Source organism: Neofelis nebulosa, chromosome 9 (genome assembly GCF_028018385.1).
Source record: "Neofelis nebulosa isolate mNeoNeb1 chromosome 9, mNeoNeb1.pri, whole genome shotgun sequence".
NCBI lineage: Eukaryota > Metazoa > Chordata > Mammalia > Carnivora > Felidae > Neofelis > Neofelis nebulosa.
The window spans coordinates 121,303,609-121,320,943 of record NC_080790.1 but is presented as its reverse complement, the minus strand read 5'-3'; the positions used below and the strand labels follow the sequence as shown (position 1 = coordinate 121,320,943).

Sequence of the window (17,335 nt, the reverse complement as noted above, 5' to 3'; positions counted from 1 at the left end):
GTCTTCTCGGGGCCCTGCTTTCAGAAGCTCCCTGTCTTTGTCACGGGGGCCACAGAGCCCACGCGTCAACCGTGGGAGCCTCCCTCACCTTCAACACGTCCTCCACCTAATTAGGAAAACTTAACGACCCCCCCCCCAGGGTATCCTCCACATTCTCTCCCTAATGTACATGTCCTCACTGTTTTCACCCCTTTCTTCCCCGCGCGGCCACCACGCCAATCCGGGACTCCCAGGGTGCTGCTGTCACAAAGGATGCTGATCCTTGGAAGCTCAGATTATGACATCGCCATCTGCCACGTGGCCTAGCCACACACCTGGGTCTTCCCTCCCCCCCACCCCGCCAACCCAGAGAAGTGCGTGAGGTTCCACGCATTAGTCCTGATGTTAATGCTCGTGCTTAGGAAAGAGTTGGTAAGTTGTAGCCTTGGTGCCTCCCTCACATCTACCAAAACCTTCTGTCGCCATCATATTATTAGCTCCTTCCCCAGGTTTTAGTTCTGCCCTGTCCATTCTTCCTCTTTGTCATCTCTCCAATGGGGATGCAGCTAAGGGTGTCATGGAGAAGTTTTTTAAAAGTCTAAGAGGAGAGAGGTGCCTGTGATGTCTGACCCAAACACCTGGCACTTGGATTTCCTGACTGCATCTTGCCACCCTGTGCCTGCACCGCATTTGTCTTAAGGTAACAGTATTTGCACCCCAGTCAATGCTATTCAGATGAACATATTTAAGATTATTCCCCAAAACGCAGATGCATTGACCCAATACAAGAGTCACCACACTTGGGAGGGAAAAGAAATCCCACTTGGACCCTATTGCCGTAATCAAATTTCCTTCTTTTCCTGAAGCTGAGATGGCATATGAATCAAGTATTTGAGGGTTTTGAAGCAAACAGGGAAAGCAAGGATGCCTTGAAAAGGGTTAAAGGCTATTAAAAGACTACATAAAAAGCGTTAGAATGGACACCAGAGTAAAAACTAAGGTGATCCATTATTGGAGATCTTTGTTCTCCCGCTGAGCTGGATGTGTCCTTTATGGTTGTTGTTTGCTTGTTTGTTTTTGTTTGTTTTGTGTGTGTGTGTGTGTGTGTGGTCTTTTGTTTGTGTGTTTTTTTAGGGATGGATAAAGAATGTCAGAGGCGGAGCGTTAGTTAAACTGATCTTCATTGTTTTGGAAATTGAAGCTCTTTCTCCAGTAAGCAAGCGTATATAACTTTAATCACCATAAAACTGGGGTGGGGGGGGGGAAGGGTAGGAATTAGAATAAAGGACCCTATTGCTCCCCTAACAGGATTACCATGTTGCTGAACAAATAAAAAGGAGACATATTTTCATCTATTTCAAGGCTAAATTCCCAGCCTGATGTTATCCCACCCTCTTCTGGTTGTGTTCTGGGAACAGAGAATGAGAAATTTGGGACCCAGTTGGAATAGCCCACTACGAATCTTTGGTCAGCGTGACCAGGAACCTGAATAAATGGCCAATCTCACCTAATGACAGAGAAGCAACCGATCAATGTATAAAATTGTACAAAGAACTGCAGTGATTTCCACAAGTGAGGGAGCCATACCGGCCCCTCCCATGTGTTAATTACCAAGGGACCAAGGGACATTCTGTTTGCGGTCAGAATTGCTTTCCATCTTTCTTTTGGGTCTCACCCACCTCCTGTAAGATAGTGAAAATAGAGGGGCAGGTGCATCGTCTAAGAGAAGTACACTGGGGAATGAAGACAGTGAGAAATGTCTAACAGATTTGCCTCTTGTGATTGATAAAATATAACTTTTTGTGCATATACAAGGATTAAGACCGGGGCAGAAGTCTTGCACTTGTATTTTCTCTTACGTTAGGGTATATCCAAGAAGCATGTTCTGACGGTCTTTCCTGATGTTTTGGTTTTAAAGACAGACAAGCAAACAAAATCAATTCCACCATCTCTTAGACCAAAGCGGGTGATTTGTCAGATGGTATAATTTTAGGGGAAAAAACATGTCAGTTCTTCCTTGTTGCCATGTTTAAAGCTCTCTTTCCTGGAGCAAGTGGCCGCGACTCTGCCGTGTGGAGAATTGTGAGTGTCCCTTTTCCTCCTTCGTGCGCTGGGCTGTGGAAAGTCAGTAGTCGGAGGTGGGGTCCTGTCCACCTCCTGTCAGGCAAACAGCTCAAGCAACGATTATTTATTTACAACAGCTAATACGATTGGTAGTAACGACTTCATAGGGAAACTCTAAGTGCAGGCAAGATGAAAAATTTACTAAATTGGAGAATAAAAATGCATAAGAAAATGTACAGAATCAATATTTCATGGCCTCTGCTTTACCTTGCTGTTCGCAAATCTATTCCCGAGTTCGCATTAAAATTTAAAGCGACGTCATGCGACAAGTTCAAGCCCTGGGTTATTTCACGTTGGTTTAGCTTTAGTGGAGTTTGTTGTTGCTTGTTTCATAAAGTCAGGGGGACCTGGGGAGAGGGGGACACTTAGGAAACCATTTAGCCAGGTGACTCTGCTTTTTACCTTTTTTTTCAGGCAGGAAGACAAAATTGTGTCTGACACACAGAGAAAGGTTGTTTTAGTCATTCACTTCTGAACCAGCTAAGTCTTAGCAATCTTTCCTGTTCAACCTTGTACCCGCTTTAAAAGGCTGTTTTTAAAACCTTTGAGAGCCAAACTATTATTTTATTAAAAAACAAAACAAAACACGTATTGAGTAGCTACTACGGGCTAAGCACTCAGTAATACCTATCTAGGACTCAATTGTGCTGGGGAAGGACCATAACTCCTGTGTTCTCCGTAGCCATGACTTTATGAAATTACAACACCACAGAGAATAAACAGCCAGAAAGACGGATACACAATTTGAAGCAATCTGAATAGTTGAGCAGAATATTTGTGTGTGTGTGTGTGTGTGTGTGTGGTGTAAGTTTTGAGTAAATGCAGATAGAAAATGCTGTACCAACGTCTTAAAGAGACATTGGTATAAAGGGGGTGAGACTCAGAAAATCTACAAATAGGACAGCTCTACCCGATGCTCTCTCTAGTTTTTTGGTTTGTTTGGTACGCAAGGCATTTGCTTGCTGTATCCATACAGCATCCGTTTCAACTACGTACCATTGTTCTGAGCTCCCTAAACTATTTTAATCTATTACTTTGTGGAGATAGAGGTTTGCACTGCACATGGAGTGGCTGGTCTCAGAGGAAGAAGCAGGTTCTGTCACTAGAGAGAGAGTCTTGATGACTACCCAGGACCTGCTTCTCCACAAAGCTTTATTTTTCACGGTGTTAGCTACCGGAGATGGGTGAAGGTTTTGTGTCCATATCAAGGGACTGTGTTACATGCGGATTCCTTGGGACCTAGAGAGAAACCCAAAGCCTGACCAGTAGGCAGATGTCCAATGCTGAGTAAAAGCCCAGCATGGCCAACGGCCTTTCCGTTTGGTCTGGAATGATTTCTAATCCCTCGTGGGTCAAAGAGTATTAACGATACTGTTTCCACACCTTCCACCTGCTTGTTCGTTCTTCTGATCTGGAACACCTGAAAAATGGATGTTCTCGGTGAAGGTTAGAAATCTCGTCAAATATTTAGAGTGCTAGTGCAATAATCCCAATGCATGTTTTGTTGCTCATCGTGTGTGCTTCCATTTAAAGCTCAAGCCAGGGCTGGAAAGGGAAGGGGAGGGGGTGACCCGCGAACATGCTGTTACGGTGGCAGAAACGCCTCTTGGGGCATTTTACCCTCCGCGCATTCAAGTGTCACGCACAGTCAAGAGTATACGGGTGATAGGAGACAGGCAATGAAGGTGAGTTTCTTGAGGAACATCTTTCTTAGCATAAACGAAAGCCGGTTTGTTTCCTGCGAGTGACAGAGGTGAAGAGAGGTATTCTAGAAGCCCTCCTCCTGAAATTGCGGTCCCAGGACCAGCTCTGCAGAATCTGGGAGCTTGCCAGACACGGAGGCTTGCTCGCCCAGTCCAGACTTCAGAATCGGAATCTGCCTTTTACTGCCCTGTCAACTAATTGAAGGGTAATTTTTACATGATAAGCCACATCCATTTAAAAATTTTTTTTATGTTTTTTATTTGTTTTTGAGAACAATAGAGACAGAGCATGAACAGGGGAGGGGCAGAGAGAGAGGGAGACACAGAATCCCAAACAGGCTCCAGGCTCCGAGCTGTCCGCACAGAGCCCGACGTGCGGCTCAAACTCACAGACTGCGAGATCATGACCTGAGCTGAAGTCAGACGCTCCACCGACTAAGCCACCCAGGCACCCCAAAGCCACGTCCATGTAAAGAGTGAGCCTTTTAAGTGAATTTTGACGGTTGTCTACACGTAGAAAACCATCATGACAACCAAAACACGAGATGTTCCATCACCCCAAAAGATCGCACCCCTTTGCAGTCTTTTCGTCCCCCTGCCCAGGCACAGGTAGCCACTGCTCTGTTTTCGGTTAGCGTAGATTAGTTCACGTTTTATAGCCACGGAACCCCCTAGGAGGCTCTTCTTTGAGTCTGGCCTCTTGCACTCTGAAAAATGCTTTGGAGACTCACTCATGCTATGGAGTAGATCAGTAGCTTACTCTTTTCTGTGCATTCCATGATGGGTACCTACTGCCTCTGACTACCATGGATGAACCTGCCGTGAGCATCCCCACGGAAGTCTCTGTGAGGGTATCTCTTTGGGCGTGGAACGGCTGGGTCATAGGCCGTGTGTGTTTAACTTTTTAAGAACATGCCAGTTTTCCCAAGGGACTTCACCATCCCACATTCCCACCGGCAGGACATGTGAATTCAGGTTGCCCCATACCCTCAACAACACTTTGGTCTTATTAGTGTCTTTAATTTTAGTTATTCCAGTGATGTGTGGTGCTATCACTTTGGGGGTCTAATTTGCATTTTCTTGATCAATAGTGGATGTTAAGAGAATCTGCATTTTGACAAGAGCCCCCCTGTGCTTTGTACACACAGTATATACACGCAGCCGTGTGGGAGAGCCTTCGAGCAGACAGAGAAGGTCCAGAGTGAGGGTTGGCGGAAGCGACGATAAGAGGCAGGAACCACAGTAAGCTCAGTGATGGGTGATGACCGCCCATTCAAGGTAACTCCGATCCCCATGGGTGGGTACTTTCACCAGCAGCGTAAGAACTGAACTGACATGGGGTAGGTGTCTGTAATTGATTATTTCTTCCCGAAACACATACTTTTCTTCTGATTTTGGAGACCAGACACACTTAAAAAAAGAAACTGGAAACTCCCACAGACCCATGATGTACTGAGCATCTTTTTAAGCTAAAGCTGTGGTGCTTTATTGCTTTTTTATTGCCGCTCGAACAAATTACCGTAGCATACTGATTTCTTATCTTACAGGCTGGAGGTCAGAAGTCTGAAAATGAGACGCATGGGGCTAAAATCAAGGTGTTGACAGAGCTGAGCTCCTTCTGGGAAGAATTTTGCCCTATTCCTGGGCAGGTGGTCTCCTTCCGGCAACGACGGTATGCCAACTTTTACTTTCTCCTCTGAACCCCTCCTTCTTGGATGCTGACTATTGTCTCTTTTTCCCTCACTTCTAGAGTCTCCTGTGGTTACATTGGGCCCTCCCGGATAATCCAGGACAATCTCCCCATCTCGAGATCCTTAACTTAATCACATCTGCAAAGTCCCTTTTTCCCCGTGAACTCATCTATTCACAGATTCCAGGAATTATAACGTGGACATTTCTGGGGACCATTATTCTGCCTACCATACACGCACCTCTTTCCAGGCATCTTTTTCTCTATCTAGTATCACAGTATTTAAATACGTCGTAAGTCAGAATGATTTGCAAATCCTCCCCCCTCTCCCATGTAAGGAGAAAAGATACGTGGCATGATAATAACACCTACCAGACCTGACAGCAATAATGAGAATAACGGTTCACATTTATTCAGTTATTAAACCAGTGTTCTATGCAACTCGTATGTACCCATTCGTTTTAGTTTTCTCGAGTTTATTTATTTTGAGAGAGAGAGGGAGAAAGAGTGCGTGTGCATGAGCAGGGGAGGGGCAGAGAGAGAAGAAGAGAGAGAATCCCCAGCAGGCTCGAGGCTGACAACACAGGGTCTGACACAAGGCTTGATCCCACGAACCATGAGATCCCCACCTGAGCTGAAATCAAGCGTTGGATGCTTAACTGACTGAGCCACCCAGGCGCCCCCTTACTCACTTATTTAATAACCCTGCCACAGCCAGAATGTTTGTGTTTCCCCCAAAATCCGTATGTCGAAATCCTAACCCCCAAGATAATGCTATGATGCTTTGGGAAGTGCTTCGGTCACGAAGGTGGAGCCCTCATGAATGGGATTAGTGATCTTCTAGAAGAAGCCCCACATTGCCTGTAGCCCCTTCCACCATGCGAGGACACAGACAGAGGTTCTGTGAACCAGGAAGTGGGTCCTCACCAGACCTCGAATCTGCCAGCACCTTGATCTTGGACTTCCCAGTCTCCAGAAGGGCAAGCAATAAAGTTCTTTTGTTTATGAAGCCACCCAGTTTGTAGCATTTTATTAGAGCAGCCCAAACAGACGAAGACGAACCTGACGAGGCTGTCCCTGTTATCATTTCCATCTCACGGGTGTGGAACAGAGGCCCAGAGAGATTCGGAAACTCACCCAAGATCACACAGGTAGGCCATTTCAAAGGCGGGACCCAAACTCTGGCTCTGGGGCTCGGGTGTTCGTTTTTTTACGCACGGGGCAAGTCGGATTTCTCCAGGGAAACAGAGCCAATGGGATGTATATTTAAAAGGAGATTTAGGGGCGCCTGGGTGGCTCAGTCGGTTAGACATCCGACTTCAGCTCAGGTCAGGATCTCGCAGTCCGTGAGTTCGAGCCCCGCGTCGGGCTCTGGGCTGATGGCTCGGAGCCTGGAGCCTGCTTCCGATTCTGTGTCTCCCTCTCTCTCTGCCCCTCCCCCGTTCATGCTCTGTCTCTCTCTGTCTCAAAAATAAATAAAAACATAAAAAAAATATATAATAAAAAAATAAAAGGAGATTTAAAAAGAGGGCAGAGGAGATGGAAATGAGAAGGAACGGAGGACGTGAGCCACAGCGTAAATGTCAACTGGAATTTTTAGAGGCAAAGAGAGAGCCGAGCGGGAGGAATACAGTAGCCAGCTGCTGGAGGTTACTAGGCTCTGGGATGAAGCGGTTATAAGAAGGGCTGTCAGAATGTCTCCTGTATGACGAGCCGTGGAACACTTCCCTGGTATCCCAGAGAAGCCACCAGAAGGCCCACACTGCCTGTCAATGCTTCGGGGTTAGCTGATCCCCACCTCTTTGTTCTTCTGGATCTCTTGCTTCTCCGGTGAGGGAAGGAGCCTTCGTCTCGCTCAGGGATCTATGCTAGTTACTGCTGCTTTTGAGTTCCTTCCTGGTTGTTGTTTTTTGTTTGTTTTTAACCTGTTTTCATGCTACAACATGAGCGTCTTCCTGCAATCGAAAGATTTTCCAAAAACACGGCTTGAATGAGCACCTGCCATTTTCCGTCCTAATGCCTCGTAACTGTTGGTGTAAGTGACGGTAAATGTGTCGGGCCAGGATGAACGGCCACGTGGACGAGCAGGGCTGTCCTTGAGAGCCGAGGGGGTCCTCGCACCCTGTGCCTACCTGGGAGAGTCCTCTCCGGCCTTGCGGTGTGCATTTGGAGCAAGGTATTTCCTGAACAGGCAGTTGATGGAGAAGTAGCAATTGCCATGCACCGATTTCTGGCTGCTCCCTGCATTCTCCAGGAGAACAAAATGGACTTTTTCTCTCTCAGGGTCACAACGTGCAATTGTACATTGTGTCCGTGGGGGGGGGGGGGTCAGAAAAGGCACACGGGCCCTTTGCATGGGACTAGTACGATTCTGACCGAACTACCTTCCATTAGGAAGCAAAAGTTGTGGGGTCCCCCGGGTGGCCCCGTCGGGTGAGCATCTCACTCTGTTTCGCTCAGGTCATGATCCCAGGGTCATGGGACAGAGCCCCGAGCCCCAAAGGAGAGATTCTCTCTTTCGCTCTCCCTTCGCCCCTCCCCCGCCTCTAAAAAATACAAATTAAAAGTTAAGTATATTTTTTTAAATAAAAAAAAGGAAGGAAAAGTTTTCAGACAGATCATCCCAAACCAGACACATTCTCAAAAACAAAATTGTCATTATTCTTTACCCTGATAATAATGGCACTCACTGAATATGTACCATTTGGCAAGCACCATATTTATTGCATGCTTTAATTTTTTTTAATGTTTATTTTTGAGAGAGAGAGAGAAAGACAGAGCATGAGGGGGGGAGGGGCAGAGAGAGAGGGAGACACAGAATCGGAGGCAGGCTCCAGGCTCCGAGCTGTCAGCACAGAGCCTGACGCGGGGCTCGAATTCACAAGCAGTGAGATCATGACGTGAGCTGAAGTCAGATGCTTAACCGACTGAGCCACCCAGGGGCCCCTTTAAATAAATTCTCTTGTTTCATCTTTTTTTTTTAAAGAAACTCATGAGGGAGAGACCATCCCTGTATTATAAAGAAGGAAACAGATTTGGAGACTGTCAGACTGTCACTTGCCTAGGCTCCTGTAACAAGTATATGGCAAGTCGGACCTCAAGCTCAGGTCTATTTGATTCCAAATTCCATCCCCTTCACCTTGGGTCCAGGGCTGCTCGCATCAGGGCCTGATCCGATGACGTATATTCATAATTTATGACCTGTCAGAGGCAACTGCCCAGGAGTTCTGTGCTACTCAGATCAGGGCTCCCTGCCTCTTCCTGCCATCACGCCCAAGTCTCACTCCTAGGGGCTGCACCTCTGCTCTCTGTACCCCCACGACCGACCAGAGCCCTGCTTGCGTGGAATCGCAATCCTTTCGCCTGGCCACCTGGACCAGCCCCAAGGGCACTGTCAGATATTAAGGCCTGGCCCAGCAAAACTGGGGGTGGTCCTTATTCTCCCAGAGTAGCAGACAAACCTGAGGGGCTAGACCCCAGCCCCAGCCTCTTCCATCTTCTTTATATCTGTTGGGGCCCAGGGTCCTGTCCATCCTGGCTTTGGGGTTTTTGTGTATCTCATCAGTCGCAACCACATGCCCCATCAGCCCATGTTCTGGGTCTGTTAATACGCATCGTGCCTTGGTATTTAGAAATGGTTTGCAAGGAGGGAGCTGGGATGCCATGAGGTACTGCGAAGACAAAACATTAGTCATTTATTATAAGTAAACTTGTAATAGTGCTCACTTTATTTTCAAGGAAAAATCCTTATTACTCACACGTTCTCATTGCCTATAAATCTAATTCTTTATTGCTAAATAAGGTAACCAGCTCTCATTAAGAAGGTTTGAGTCTATCTTATCCGTTCCACGAACAGGACGAGAAAAAAAATCTCGTATCGCTGCACGAGAAGTCGAGAGTGCCGAGATCTTAGGAAAAAGTGGTAATCACTTATTACTTATTATAATTCATTAAGCTTGTAGGAAATATTTAGATACTTAATTGGCATTTAACAAGATAGCTATAGAGAGTAAATGAGACATTAAATTCTCTTCTTAAATGCCCATTAGATTTGCTTTAGAAATTAATTGATATCTAATTCATTTGCTATCAACTATTTCATTCTTTGCCAGCTGAGAAGTTCAACTTATTAATGATAAACAGAGGCAGGAGAAGGGAGGACTTGTCCTTTCTAAGCTCTGCGTCGGCCTGCTGTAAAAGGCAAAGGTCCCCATGAGGCCTTCGTCCCATCCAAGGGGCGCTGTCTTCAGGTTTAGAGGGAGAGGCCCGGTCAGACCTTTCCACACCGTCACCATCAAAGGCCCATACAAACAACACAGGAGGGGGCCAGAAAGTCTCTCCGCGAGGAACAGGTGGGATACGTTCAAACTAGGCAGAAGGTGTGTACGTGGTCCTCGGGAGCAGTTATAAATGAAATACCTAGGGGCCCGTCCTCGGGAACACGGAGGAGATATGTTTTGGGTGACTCGAGACAGTAGAGCAGTGGACTAAAATTACAAGGAGGAGACAGGAAGCTGAGCTCCCCAAATGCCCCTGCGGGGAAGGGCTTGCTACCCCAAACACTGGAAGCACAGCCAGTAAATTACCCACCCACTCCTTCGGGCTTTGCCACAGCTGTAGAAAGGTGCCCTCAGCAAGGCACGCTCTTCCTGGGGCGGCGTCCAGCCACTGAATGATCGCAGGATGCTCCGGGTCAGCCGACTGTAACAACCCTGAGAGGCCCTATATGCTACAAAAGTCCCGGCGGGGCTGGCCAAGCCTTTGTGAACGTATTACATTGACACTTCCCCTTTGTCCTTATCAATATTCCACATACTAAGTCCCACCTTCTGCTTCTGCAGAACCTAATTTGCAACACCTATGGGAAAATGACGATGTTTGTGTCCATCGTAAGCGCTGTTATGGCTCCTGACCTAAGTGTTGAACCACTTGGTTCTTTCAAACTGCCCACAGCTATCTCTGGGAGTTACCACATGGTGTTTCCCGGGCAGTCCCCATGGCCATGGCAGGGTTTCAGCTCTTTTTGACCTTTCCTACTCTATTGTTTTTGCCTCTGCCCACAGCTACGTTACCTACTTATGGCAACATTTCCTCCTGTGGCAGAAATTGCCCGTTGACCACTGCATCTGCCTCTTCCTTGGGCAAAGAACTAGACCGGACTCCCCAGCCAGGGTGGCCATGTGAGTGAGGTCCAGACAACAGAAAGCGACACAGGCGATGTGCGCCTGTTTGAGTCCTGGACACCCCACACACATGATTCCCCGGGAGCTCTCCTCTTGCACTGGCCGAATGCAGATGAGTCTGAGACCCAGGACGGAAGAAGCCTAGGTCTCAACATCTGGCCAGCGTGCAAGGCCTCCCTCAGGTCAGGAATACCCATTTCCTTAGGTGGGAGATGAACTTCTATTGCTGTAAATCACCAGGATTTGGTGGTTCATCAGTTACAACAGCTGTGGCTGGCTGAACCAAGATGGCACCCATCAGATACCACTGCCTACTGCCAGACATTCTCCTGGACACTTCTGCCATGTCCTGGGATACCTGCATTTCCTACCAATCACCAACCCTGCCACTGATGAAACCCTATAGACCCCAAATCTCAAAATGACTCCACATTCTCAACACACAGAAGTCAAGAAGAGTTTTTAGGAATGTGAACAGACCATGCCTCCGTCCTTCCTCTGTGTGTAATTACTCATTAATGAATGAGCCTCAGAGTAATGTTAATCATCCCCTAACATAATAAGTATCTGGAACCAGTTCTTTAGAGTTTTATTAAAGCAGAGACTCCTCCCCACAAGATGCCAACCCAAGAGGTAAATAGGATCAACACTGAGCTCTATTCGGAATACCCCCTTCCCTTTTGGCGACTAGATTTGGGGTTCGAGTCATGCTTGCTATTCTTGACTCTCTCTTCCTTGACCTTGAATTTCCTCCATTGGGCTCCTCAGTGAGCCCTCAGTGCCAACAGACTTCTAAAAGATTGGCTTCAACAAGTTCTCCTATATGGCTCCGTGAGGGCAGAGACCTCACTGGCCTTTTTCACCACTGGATCCCCAGCATCTAAATAGTTTTTGGTGTACGGAAGGTGCACAGTGATGTTTGTAAAATGAATAGTGGACATGTGACATTGAGTAAACAGCAGACCAGGGGAGACCTTTTCCAGTCCTGTACCGCGGTCAGTCTCAGGGGGAAGAAAGCTTCAAGGGATAGACATAGATTTGCCATCTGTGATGACCCATTTTTTTTAAAAACAAGTGCCATTTTCACTGAAGCAAGAAAACAGCTATAACCTCAAACCATCAACCATGAAGCATACTAGACATGTACTATGAAATCTGTACAAGGTATAGAGGTAGACGTAAAAACTTACCATCTAACAAGGTAAAAGCTTAACATCTCACATTTCACTGTAGACCTTAAGCACGGAACAATTTTCCTAGAAGTAACAATTAGGATCCTAAGAGCTTCAGCCAATTGTTCTTCGATTAGAGCCACATGCTTTAGGGAGATAGTCAGATCTCCAGAGCAGGGAATACATTCCTCTAGAAACTTCTGGAGAGGGGGTGTCTAAAGAAGACACTAGAGACGCACCAATTTCATTCTCTCTTATCATCCTTCTAGATGAAGTTGTCAGATGCCAGGGGACGTAAAGTAAACGGAAAGTAGCACAGAGAGGCTTGCTATTCAAATTGTGGTCTGAGGAGCCTCAGTCCATTAAATGTGTCAGTTGACTGGCCTTGGTTCCCAGATATTTAGTCAAAATCTAGTGTAGGGTTTTTGTGCAAGCATTTTTGATAGGATTAATATTTACATCAGTAGACTTTGAGTAAAACAGCTTACCCTCCCCGGTGTGGGTGGGCCTCATCTAATCAGGGGAAGGCCTTAAGAAAAGAAAAATCTGGAAAGAAGAGGAATTCTGCCCACAGACTGGCTTTGGACTAAAATCACTGCTCTTCCCTGGATCTCCAGCCTGCCAGTCTACCCTGCAGATTTGGGATGCCAGCCTTCCAAAATTAAGTGAGCTGATCCCTGAAAATAAATATCTCTCCCTGTGCTATTCTGTTTCTCCGGAGAACCTGGACTAACAAAAAGCATCTCTAAATCCACTTACCCCTGTGTCCTTTTTTTCTACAATCTCTCATCCTCTGGGAAGAAAAGAACATCACTGGTCCTGGGACTCTAAATTCATGGTCTAGCCTACTCATCTGGCATTTTGCATTGACTGACATATAAAATGTCTTATAAGTTGAGGGGCACCTGGGTGGCACAATCGGTTGGGCATCTCATTTCAGCTCAGGTCATGATCTCACGGTTCGTGGGTTCGAGCCCCACGTCGGGCTCTGTGCTGACAGCTCAGAGCCTGGAACCGGCTGTGGATTCTGTGTCTCCCTCTCTCTCTGCCCCTCTCCCACTTGTGCTCTGTCTCTCTCTCTCTCAAAAATAAATAAACATTAAAAAAAATTTTTTTAAGTCTCTAAGTTGCAATTAGTTTCTTTATGCAGCCAAAATGAAAGCTCCTGAGGGGTAAAACATTGTTTCATGCACGTAAGCACCTGTTTGCAGCTTCCAGAGAGTCACTGGGCCCATTTAAGGTAAAACGAAAGTCTGGCCAAGGCTGGCGTGAGTTACTGTCTTCAGTGTAAGAGAGAGGTGTCCAGGGGCTCAGTTTTCCTTCTTGTGTAAACTCTCGAAGGTCTCTTGTGAAGCGTAATCCAGTCTCTTCAGTGAGGGGCCACGGAACTCATGCCACTTCAAGCGTTCTCAACATCCTACGGACCTTGTCTACACGGTCTTGTCTACCTTCGGTCCATTCAGCCGACCGTTGTAAGACAAGCAATGAACTGTCCCAGTGGTCCGGCTTCTGTCCTTTCCCACCATCTCGCAGGGTCTCGGACTATCGCACTCTGCACATGTCGTCTTTAGATATTGTACTGTGACTGACCAAAAAGAGTGTGTCTCCCTCATCTCTGGGTCTCAAACAGGAGTAGAAGGATCACCTGCACATCTTGTTTAACCTGCAGAATTCTACTGCTCCTCCAACATCTTTCCCTTCCCTCCACCTCAGGATTCTGATTCACGAGGAGCGGGTCCCTGGAATCTGCGTGTTCAACACGTTCTCCAGATGATGCCAGTGTAGCTGGTTCGCAGACCACACTGAAAAACACGTGGCTAGAGAATCTGAGGTTCTCGACGAGATTCGGTGACAAATTGAATGAATATGAGTTGAGTTATGAGAGTAATGGCAGGTAACTTACAGGTTACTTCCAATCGCTTTAATCCCCCGGACCCAGGTTTAGTTCATCTTGTTTGTTGGGTCACAAGCTTCCTGAAACATGGTCGAGTGACAAATTGCTGTTCCTGTCTCCAACTGAAGAAGTGAATGTCTACCAGCAGTCCCAGACACAAGGAAAGAGGCTCTCGGACCCCGTCGTATGAATCCAGATCTTCTCAGTTTTATCAAATCACTTAATACTTAGCAAACACAAACAGAATTGTAAAAGACCTAAGGAAGACCAGGAAAGGAAGGAAATGTTTAGATTTTCCCTCGCCCTCATAAGGGGATGCCTACTTAGACCGATTCGGTTTTGTGACATTTTTGTGAATTCCAAGCAAAGTGCGGCAGGTCAATATCATGCAAGAAGTAATCCAAAAGCTCCCAGCTCTGTGGCCCGTGACTTCGCGGATTCTCCAAACAGGACTGATGAAACTCTGTGATGACCACAGTCAACCTAGAGCCAAGCTCAACCCTGCAGGTTATACAAAGCTCAGTGTAGACAAATTCTGCCTTACAATATAAGCCACAGCATAAGGCTTTAGAGAGTCAGTGAGATTTGTATCACACCTTGCGATAGGAAGCGCAAGGGGAGCCTGGGTGGCTCCGTCGGTTAAGCGGCCGACTTCGGCTCAGGTCATGATCTCGCAGTTCGTGAGTTCGAGCCCCGCATCGGCCTCTGTGCCAACAGCTCAGAGCGTGGAGCCTGCTTCGGATTCTGTGTCTCCCTCTCTCTCTGCCCTGCCCCCATTCATGCTCTGTCTCTCTCTGCCTTCCAAAAATGAATAAATGTTAAAAAAAAAAAAAAGAAATAGGAAGCATAGGAGCGATTCCTGCGAAGGAAGCACGAAAGGTGTGCATCAGTGACCACAATGAGAACGCCTCTCTTATTTCTGCTCTCCTGTTGATCTCACCGCATCACCTCCTGCATTAGGGGAGCAAAGGGGGCTTTGTTGCATCCTAATCGTGGCTTAAAAGTACTGACTCAAGCAAAGTCCGTAGGCAGTGTCTCAAAAACAAGGCCCGTGACTCGACCTGGGTGCTTGATAGACTGGAAGCCCACGCCGACCTTTAAAATAGAAAAGGCAGAGGAGCAAAGGAGGATAAATGTATCCCAAAGGAGGTTCAACTCAAGCAATTTTACAGGTGCTTGAACAGAATGAAAGAAGCGTCTGTGGTCAGGGCTAGGCCCAGAAACCTGGGGACCATAATGGTACACAGCACAAAGCAGCAAACTTCATGACTCAACAAACACTGACAGGGTGTCTGTTCAGTGAGTTGAGGTGTTAAGTAAGGGAAGGAAACATAATAAAGGGAGAAGGGGGGGGTTCTTGCTTTTGAAGGGGTTACTGTAGATCTGGGTTGGCAATTATTTTTTCTGTAAAGAGCTAGAGAGTCAATGTTTTAGGCTTTGGGAGCCTTATTGTCTCTGTTGCAACTACTCAACGCTGTTGTCACACAAAAGCAGTCACAGAAAACACGTAGGTGAGTGGACATAGCTGTGTTCCAATCAAAACTCCGCTTACACAGCCGGGCGGTGGGCTGGACTTGGCCCCGTGGCCCAGTTTGTCGATCCTTGGTCTAGACTCATAATAATAGAAGTTGTAATAATTATTCTTGCTGAAGGAAACAGAACATAGAGGAACCCAGTGGTCCTTAATGAACAAAGGAAGAAAATTGATACTTACAGGCAACTATTACGTGCCAGGCAGGGTCTGGTCCAGGGTGAAGCAAGAGAGGTGTCTAGGATGCAAAATTGAAGGAGGTGCTCACTCTGTGGGCCCAGAAACCTGACCCCCACACACACACCTGCTACCAGGCACCTGATATGTGTTTAAACCCATGGCCAGATTTAATCCCCTGGTGAAATAGTTGTCATTCATGGCACCACCCTTTACAGATGAGAAGTTTGTGGTTCAGATAGGTTAAGTAATTTGCTCAAGGTCACCCAGCTCGTAAGTGGTAGACTCAGAGGTTTAACCTGGATCTACCAAATGTCAACACCCATGTCCTTGGAAATGACTATCTGTAGGCAGTATGCAGGGTGAGGGTATTTTGCGTAAAGGACAAAATGTAAACAAAGGCACAACATCCCTGAACTTCTTAGGGATGTTTAAGCTTCATGAGCGTTTGTTAAGGAACCGATGAGCGAATGAGTGGCTGAATGTTTTTGGAACGTTAGTCTGCACGGAGATGATGAGGTGGGCAAAAAAGATCCCTGAGGAAGAGGGTGACTCTGGGCTGTAGGCCGTGAATGGCACCAAAGGGCTCCATCAGAAGACTAGGCGATAAGGGTCAGACTCTGAGACTTTCTCTGAGTGTCTTGTGCCCTGACCCCTGCCATCTGGACCGGGACCCAGGCCATGGCTATAAGGATCCCCGGCTGTGTCTCCATTGGTGGTCCTGGGACTCACACAGTTCTTCATCCATTTATTCACTCACCTGCTTATCATCAGCATCCATGGAGCCCCATCTCTGCTTCAGGCTTCGCGCCACGTGTAGGTGTTACAGAGGCGACTGAGCACCGCTCTTACCTTCAGGAAACTCACCCCAGGCTAGCAAAAGATGCCCTGTAGGAAATGGATATTACTAAAGGAACCAACCCACCTCAAAGCATCACCTCGAAAGTCTTGCTGGACCCATGTAGAGCAAAGGGTGATGTGGTTAAGAGTAGACGGGACTGTTACCTCTTATCTCTATGGGCCTGCAGGGACAGCGCCTTTGTCATGGAGGCATTAGAATTTACATGCAGCAAATGTTCGATGCATTTTCTTCAAAGGGGCATAGCTGTGGAACCGCGAGAGGAGACGAGGTCATAAAGGGCTGAAGAAGGAAACTGGAGGCGGGAAAAGTGATTCTGCCCCGCGTAATAATGCACAGGGTCAACGCCACAGAATCAATGAGCAGCACCCGGGACAGAGGTGGAGGCTGAGCCCCAGGCGGAAGAAATCGTGGGCAAACTTTTCAAAGAAGTGTGCAGACAAAAGGAAGGCGTTAAGTCCCACATTTAGACCACCATCCAGGTGGGAGATACAAGCATGATTGTCAAGGACAGATCTGGGAGCAAGACTCCAGTGAACTTTCCTTGGGAGCAACCATAACAATTTCACATGTCTTTATATAATCCATTGCTTTGACCACTCTCTCACCCATTGCTCAGGCTGGATGCTCTGAACACAGATGCTAAGACGGGTTTGGAGTACCAGATGTTTATTATGGAGTCAAGACCAGCACCAGTAGGAGGGAGGGGGAGGAGGCAAGTCTGGTCAGAGCAAGAAGTCAAATTGTGATGCAGGCTCCATAAAACCTCTGCCCATCCTGCAGGGAGCTCCAGAACAAAGAGTGTTGGGTCTGGGGGCAGGCTTCCTGGGAAGGGCATGACCTTGGACGAGGCGGCTCTCTGAGGCTGAGGCACACCCTCAGCCCGAGGTTCTCTGCTGACTACACTCCTCTCCTTCCTTGGAAGAATCTGGACGGTGTATCTCTGGATGGCCTGCCACCCCTACTATAGAGGATAAACCGCAAGAGGATAAAAATCGTGTCTGGTTTTGCTCACCACTGCAC

General features: G+C 47.2%; 2 long non-coding RNA genes across 2 annotated transcripts; both read left to right on the top strand.

Moving 5' to 3' along the window:
• The first annotated feature begins 336 nt into the window (after positions 1-336).
• Positions 337-5,440, top strand: LOC131486254 (uncharacterized). Its single transcript, XR_009249264.1, has 3 exons — positions 337-411; positions 4,955-5,048; positions 5,354-5,440. It is a non-coding gene; the product is annotated as an uncharacterized LOC131486254 (long non-coding RNA).
• On the top strand, positions 5,440-5,937 carry LOC131486255 (uncharacterized). The gene is made up of 2 exons (XR_009249265.1): positions 5,440-5,478; positions 5,557-5,937. It is a non-coding gene; the product is annotated as an uncharacterized LOC131486255 (long non-coding RNA).
• The last annotated feature ends 11,398 nt before the right edge of the window (positions 5,938-17,335 follow it).